The following is a 7,940-nucleotide window of genomic DNA, read 5'->3' as shown; positions in this document are numbered from 1 at the left end:
AGCTAAAGGAATGGTTCTTGTAACGGTTCACATAACCCTGGCTATAGTGTCGTCTATCGTAACAGTTTTTTTTCTCCTTATTGGAACGATTATTCTTTCCAACTGCAACGGTTGAAATCCGTTACCATAACATTTAATGCAACGGTCGATAACTGTTACCATATCATTTAACGCAAAGGTTATATAAGCTATTGTTACGGTTATTTATTGACATGACAACGATTTTTTTAAGCTATTGCAACTGTTTTTTATCTATTGCTACGGATATGTTTGGACTACGATAATCAAGAAATAGCTATTGCGTCAGTTTGAACTACCTATTGCAACGGTTTGTAGAACATATTTGGATGGTTTGTATCCCTGTTGCAACGGTTTACATTTTCTATTGGAACGCCATATGATATCTACTGCAACGGTTCTGGTAGACTATAATAATAGTTTTATTCAAACAAAAATATAGCCATTATTGTAAATAAATCGTAAAACAGTAAAATTTATATAAATATCAGAATGAAATAATTCATAATCCAAATTGTCCAACAACCTAATAATATCCATTAAAGTAAAATATCTTGACATAAGTTTTACATTTTAAAAGTTAAAGAAAGTTACAAAATGCTGATAACAAACATTCCTAGAATATTTCTATCAACTGTCTTCACAGGGAGTACATAGGCATTTCACCCAATATAGACATGTAAAACTAAAAAGCATAACAATATATTTTGCAACATCCCTTAACCTCTCATTAATCAGTAGAAACCTCCAAAAATGTAGCTGAAAAGCTGCTCAAAAGCGCAGCAAAATAACTGCAATTCTCCTTCCTAAACTAGCCCAAAAACACACCAAAACACAGCCGAGAACCCAGCTAAAAACATCATGAACCCCATCTAGAATAGACGCCGAAACAGCTCCAAAACACAACCAAAATTCCCATAAAACACAACCAAAATTCCCATAAAACACAATCAAAACTCCCATAAAACACAACCAAAACAGCCATATAAACCTCCCATAAACCACCCAAAAATAACTTAGAAACTTCATAAAAATATCAGCAGAAACCTCCAAAAATGCGGCTGAAAAGCTGCTCAAAAGCGCAGCAAAACAGCTGCCATCTCTCCTTCCCAAACCAGCCCAAAAACACACCAAAACACAACCAATAATCCAGCTGAAAACCATCGTGAACCACATCTAGCCCCGAAACAGCTCTAAAACACAACCAAAACTCCCATAAAAACGATAAAGTACCGGCAAGGCATCTGCAAGACAACCACAAAATTATGCAGCGACAGTGCCGTTGGCAAAGTAAAAAAAAAGAGAAGAAGAACAAGAAAGAGGAGGAGAAGAAGAAAGAGAAGAGGTGTAACATTTGGTACGGACTGACCTTGATTGTTACTGCCAGCAAATGGACGATTGATTAGTTGAATAGGAGCTTGTTGTGCAGAGGAAGCTTCTCCAGGTGCACGAGCACTGAACATTAGCATGTTAGGATCAAGTCGCAAATCTGGGTTCAGACATTGAAGTTGTGCAACGACGTTCATTGTAATTTCTTGTTCCATAGCATCTTTCTGTGCGTTGAAATTTTTCTGCATACCTTGTTGCACTCTCTTCCATTTCCTCCATTTTTTTGTTGCATCCTCGCATCAGTAGCATCTACAGAGGATCCAACATCTTCCATTTTCTTTTTTAAGACAGTCTTTGTAACCCCTCGACCATACAATCTTACGCGACTTGGGTGCTCAGGTCCTATGACGCAAATGCGTCAACTGAATCACTGTCATCTTCAGTTTCTTGAGTTAATTGTATTCTCTCCATTTCAGCCTACAAACCAAATGCAAGAGAAAAGAGTTAAGTAAATAAAATTGAGTTAATAATTAAGAACAAATAAACTTAGTAGAGTATCGAAAGGAGTAAGCATGTGATAATGGACATCAGCTAATTACTCATTGTTTTCCTATCATCTTCATGAACAAAATGGAAGAAATGAAACATCAAAATTAAAATGGATAAATGACATGAAACGTCGATATTGAAACTTCTAAAGCTTTTTGTGCATAAAGAGAATACACAAGACAGGCTTGTGTTGTCCATTTCTTCTAAGTAGTTGGATCTAAATCCAACTTAAATGACATGAATATTTTTTCGACGGTAACCATGTACATGGCAGAACATTGATGGGAAATGTACATGGCAGAACATTGATGGAAACCACATATTTCACTCTTTCAAAACAAAGAAGCAGTCTGACTCTAGTAAACTTTTAGATGAACTACAGGGACATATGAGTTCATTTTCAGGCACGATACCAGAGCAATACATAAAGATATGGATACCACATGCTAAAACAACAAAAACAAAGCAATACATATATGTTGTGTAGTAGAGTCAAATTAGTATCGAGATTGTAGACATTCTAAAGATTAAAGGAAAACCTTTGTTGATAAAAAATGGCTGAAATTCTTCTACTGTGAATCATGTCGGCAAGGATAAAATTGAGAGAAGAAATAAGTGTGCCTTCCATGTGATAAAAGTTTGCTTAAAAGATGTAAATTTTGGGGGCAGAGAAATAAAGCAGAACTTGGGAAGACCTCGTGTTTTTGGTGCTAAGAATCCTCATTTAAATTAACATTTTTGTCAAGCATGCTTCAATGATACTTATTGTACGCAATGTCTTTTACAATCACTATTTGCAAGAAATATGTCCTTACTTGATAGAGTATCCAAAGTATCAGCGATTTCTTTCTTTTTTGCCTAGTTACATAAAAACTGGCATAAGAATCTTTTCGTGCAAAGTTAGCAAGAAAATCATTTATTCCACGGATATACTCATCTGTCCATCTTAGGAGATTTATGCAACTTTTATCACCATTATCCATAGATATCCTATGTAATATAGTCAAATCACCAAAATTAATATTCAAGCTAAGCAAAGTTATACCTCGATACTATATTATTATTACCAAAACAAATATAGCATACTGCTTTTAGAAAGAATAAGAGAAAGGTGTTGTACTACTATATTTCTGATTTGAAGACTCAGAGACATACTTCTTTAACAACGACCTTCATTTAAGTTTTACTCTACCTTTTAATATATTTCTCTGAACCGTCTACTGAGCCACAATACATGTGATGTCCAAGTAAATTCTTATTTTAAAAGTCCTAAGATGTAGATATTTCTGTCTAAGCACAATACATATGATGCAGATACTCAAAAAATTTTAATCTGTCAAGTGTCAAATTATAAGATGGTTGAAGACTATAAGAACCAGGAAATCCCTTTGGTTTAGACTTAAAGACAATTAGTATGTTATAATCACTCAACAAATATTTGGACTTAAAAAACCCTATTCTACATTTTGAATTATTTAGAGTTCGACATTTATTTTAATAAAACTCCAAATTCAATATGCAACAAAAGGATCTAGAGACATCTATAGTGACTGGAATCTACAGCTTACCTACATTACATATACCAAATTGGGGTATTACAAGCTTAAGGCATCTTTATATTGTTTAAAATAAATAAAAAGTTACTAACTTAACACATAAAATATTAGTACAAGATATTGTACAATAATCTAAATCTTAGTTCCTTTAATTTCAGTGGTTAAATTAAAATCTTGTTGTGGATCTATTTGAGGACATTGGGCTTGTTCTATGACAGGGGGAGGAAAAAGTTCAATAGGCACATTACTAGTCACAGAATTGAAGATCGAATTTCTGAAAAATTAAGACAACAAAGGATTATGCAAGTAACTTGGAAGAGAAATGGAGATGTCTATAGACTGGATACAACTCATTTAAAATTTTGCAAGACTTGGAAGAGAAATGGAGATGGAAAAAGCATAATTATTTATAGCAAATAACTATCTTTTAATTAATTTGCTCTAACACAACGTGTCATAAACTATTACTTCCAATTTGATTTTTATTGTCTGTTTTTTCAAATGCATAGCACTTCAGTTAAGTGCACACAGTTCCCTGATTCTAGAGCTAGCATCTTTTGGTATTTTGATAATCCTTTTTTCTTGAAAGGTACTTAAGATAATCCTTTGAGATGATAATGAAATTCACCCCTCCTCCTTTTACCGGTGACACTCTTCTTGATTCTTTGTATGCAGTTTAGACTATATACTTCTAGCTGATGTCCATACACTTCAGATTAAGAATGCCTGGAGGAAAATATTCATACATCTCCACATGAGAAGAATGCAGAAATGGTCTTTTTTAACAATACATCTCAGCCATTAAAAAATCTGAACAGTAATTAGGCATCCAAAATCCTTTTACCACATAGGAATATATATAAATTAGGTATTAACCCAGCAATTCTATTACTATTTAGAGGCATAAAATTGAACAAGCAAGAAGAAACCCATAAAAAATCCAAAATAAAACTACAGTAAATCATTCAAATTTATATTTGGATCCAAACCATTTCAATACATTTACTAAATGAAAAATGAAGAAATTTTCTAGTGTCTCTACTTAGAAAAGCGGACAACAGTACTAACCTTTGATAAGAATTTTGCTTTTTCAATGATAACTTTACGATGAGGAGATAAAGTGTTTGCACTTATCGCACCAAAATTGCAGCTTCTCCATCCCCTACTACTACCAAAATCTCTTCACCTACTAATTTTATCAAAAACACAAAGGTAATCAGTGTATCTTACCGTAAATCTGCAGAAAAAATTAAGAGTCTTTGGACATTTGCATAAATATTACCTTTGCAGCTAAGACAAAATTAAGAGTCTTCTCCTTCTCCGGCACCTAGGGATTGGGTATCATCAGATTTGCTTGGATTTCTCTAAGGGGGAGTATTCTTTGATATGTCCAGAGAGTATTTTCGATGGGTTCCAGTAGATAGAAAAGTTCTTCTTCGATGTGTTCTAGGAAATATTTTATCTGAGTGAGGCAATACCTCTATTTCTTTTGCTATTAGAAATTTTTTTAAAAAGTCTAGGGTTTAGTGAAATAAGGACGAGGGAAAAAACAAAAATAAAAATAAAAGTGGATAAAGTTAGGAGGAAAACTGAACCGTCTCCATATACCCATTTTGCAAAGAACCGTGGTCCCAGGTAGTACTATTGTTACGGTTAAAACAACTGTCGCAATAGAATATCCTATGGCGACGGTTACTTCACTAATGTAACGGTTTGCTTGCAAAAGTGTGCCGGTTGGTCTTATACCATATTGGGACGGTTATAATCGTTGTTATAGACTGTCTGTAGTAACGGTTATATAACCGTTGCTATAGGTCCATTTTCTATTAGTGCGGAACAGAGCACCCTTTTGGGTCAATCGAGTCAAAGGTGATGCAATATATGAGAAGTCCTCTACAAACCAATGATAATAACCTGCTAATCCCAAGAAACTCTTGATCTCGATCGTTGGGGTAGGATGAGGCCAACTCTGGATTGCCTCGATCTTTCTGGGGTCCACCTTAATACCCTCACCAGCTACAACATGCCTCAAGAATGCCACAGAATCTAATCAGAACTCGCACTTGGAGAACTTAGCATATAGCTTCTGTTCCCGCAAGGTCTGAAGCACAACTCTCAAATGATGCTTGTGCTCCTCCATACTACGCGAGTAGATCAATATGTCATCAATGAAGACAATGATGAATTAGTCAAGATATGGTCTGAACACCCGATTCATCAAATCCATAAATGTCGTCGGGGCATTGGTGAAGCCGAAAGACATCACTAAAAACTCATAGTGGCCATACCTAGTCCGGAACGCCGTCTTCGGAACAACCGAAGCACAAATCTTCAGCTGATGATACCCAGATCTCACGTAGATATTAGAGAACACCCTGGCACTCTGCAACTGGTTAAATAAATCATCAATACGCGGCAACGGGTACTTGTTCTTAATGGTAATTTATTCATCTGGTGGTAATCAATGCACATCCACATACTCCTATCCTTTATTTTGACAAATAACATTGGTGCACCCCAAGGCGACATACTCAGCTTGACGAACCCCTTTCATAGCAACTCCTCAAGCTACTCCTTCAACTCTTTCAACTCTTTTGGAGTCATGCGATACGGTGGAATAGAGATAGGCTGGGTACCTGGCGCCAAATCAATACTAAAATCGATATCACGATATAGTGGCATGTCTGGTAAATCAAAAAGAAACACATCGAAGAACTTCCGCACCACGGGCACTGAATCAATCGTAGGAGTCTCTAAAGCAATATCCAGAACATAAGCAAGATAAGCCAAACAACCATTCTAGACCATGTGTCGAGCCTTCAAGAAAAAGATAACCCGACTAGATACACTGATGAACGAACCCCTCCACTCCAATCTAGGCAACGCTGGCATCGCCAAGGTAACAGTCTTGGCATGAAAATAAACAATGGCATGATACGGAGACAACAAATCAATGCCCAGGATGAATGCAAAGTCGGTTATGTCGAGCAACAGAAGATCCGCTCTGGTCTCATAACCACAGAAAGTAATAATACAGGATCAGTAGACCCAATCCACAATAACAGAATCGCCCACAGGCATGGACACATATATAGGAGCACCCAAGGACTCACGAGAGATATCCAAAAAATGAGCAAATAGAGAATAAACATATGAATATATAGACCCTGGATCAAATAATACTGAAGCATCCCTACTGCAGATAGAAATAATACCTATGATCGCAGCATTTGAGGCTACTATATCTGATCTGGCTGGAAAAGCATAGAACCTAGCTGGAGCGCCACCTGCCTGGCCTCCACCTCTAAGGCGAGCCCTACCAACCTGCCCGCTTCCTTTGGCAGGCCGGACGGCTGGTGCGGTAATCATGGGCTGATGGCTCAGCTGCACTGCCTTGCCCTGAAACCTGGGGAAAGATCTTCTCATGTGACCTTGCTCCCCATACTCATAGCAATCTCTTGGTGCGGAAGATGACTGACCCTGAGTCTGACCCTGGGACCTGAATACCCGCTGGAAGGGCCTTGAATAGTCGGTGGACAGTAGGAGCTCTCTAGAATGGCACTGATATAGGGCCGCACTGATGTACCCCGAGAAGGCGGTAATGCTGAATAAGTGGGTCTGTTGACTGACCCCTCACGAACTGACCTCTGCCCCCAGACGGGGCGCCACTGAATCCTCCAAAATGCTGAGGCCTCTTCTCCCATGTCGTATACAATCGGCCCTGGGTGTGGATACCTTCCATTCGGCGAGCTATCTCCATAACCTGCTCGTAAGGAGTTCGTATATCCACCTCTCTGGCCATAGTAACCCGAATACCATAATGCAAGCCCACAATAAACCTCTGCACTCTCTCTGCATCGTGAGTAGTATCATAAGTGCATGGCAGGACAACTCAGAGAATCTCACCTCATAATCAATCAAAGACATCCGACCCTGCTGGAGCCGCTCGAATTGACCCCATAGCTCTTTCATCTAAGAGGGTGGAATATATCTCTCCAAAAAGAGACATGTGAACTGATCCCAAGTCAAGGGAGGCGAACTTGCTAGCCTTCTAAGAAGATAGGACTGGCATCATCTACGTGCCCTACCCTCCAACTGAAATGTGGTGAAGTTCACCCCATTGGACTCCAATACTCTCATGTTGTTCATCTTGTCTCTGCAACGGTCAATAAAATCCTGGGGTTCCTCATACCACTCACCGCCAAAGACAGGAGGATACGGTCTGATCCATCTATCCAACAGCTTATGCGGCTCAATGGCCGCATCCGGTCTGGGCTCTGGTACTTCTGCTGCCACTGGCTGTGCTCTGCCCACAGGTAATGCAACTAGGGTCTGATATACGGCAACAACATGCTTTGGAGGGGGTCTGTACTCCCCTTCCCGCTTGAGATGTGGCTGGGTCCGCTGGAAATAAACCAGCGTGCATCATAGAATCAATGAACCAGAGCATACGACCCATGACCTCCTGAAATCCCGGCATGGACGTGA

At 38.5% G+C, this 7,940-nt stretch overlaps 1 long non-coding RNA gene across 2 annotated transcripts; it reads right to left on the bottom strand.

Annotated features, from left to right (window-relative positions):
• Positions 1 to 532: 532 nt before the first annotated feature.
• On the bottom strand, positions 533 to 4,900 carry LOC104084767 (uncharacterized). Of its 2 annotated transcripts, none has more exons than XR_683669.4 (4): positions 4,735 to 4,900; positions 4,521 to 4,641; positions 1,388 to 1,824; positions 533 to 1,262 (listed from the first exon to the last, which is right to left on the bottom strand). It is a non-coding gene; the product is annotated as an uncharacterized lncRNA (long non-coding RNA). The 2 variants fall into 2 exon arrangements; XR_683670.4 differs by having other exon boundaries at positions 4,521 to 4,638; positions 4,735 to 4,870.
• Positions 4,901 to 7,940: the final 3,040 nt, after the last annotated feature.

The sequence above is a fragment of the Nicotiana tomentosiformis genome, chromosome 8, assembly GCF_000390325.3.
Source record: "Nicotiana tomentosiformis chromosome 8, ASM39032v3, whole genome shotgun sequence".
NCBI lineage: Eukaryota > Viridiplantae > Streptophyta > Magnoliopsida > Solanales > Solanaceae > Nicotiana > Nicotiana tomentosiformis.
This window is presented reverse-complemented; position numbering and strand designations above follow the sequence as displayed.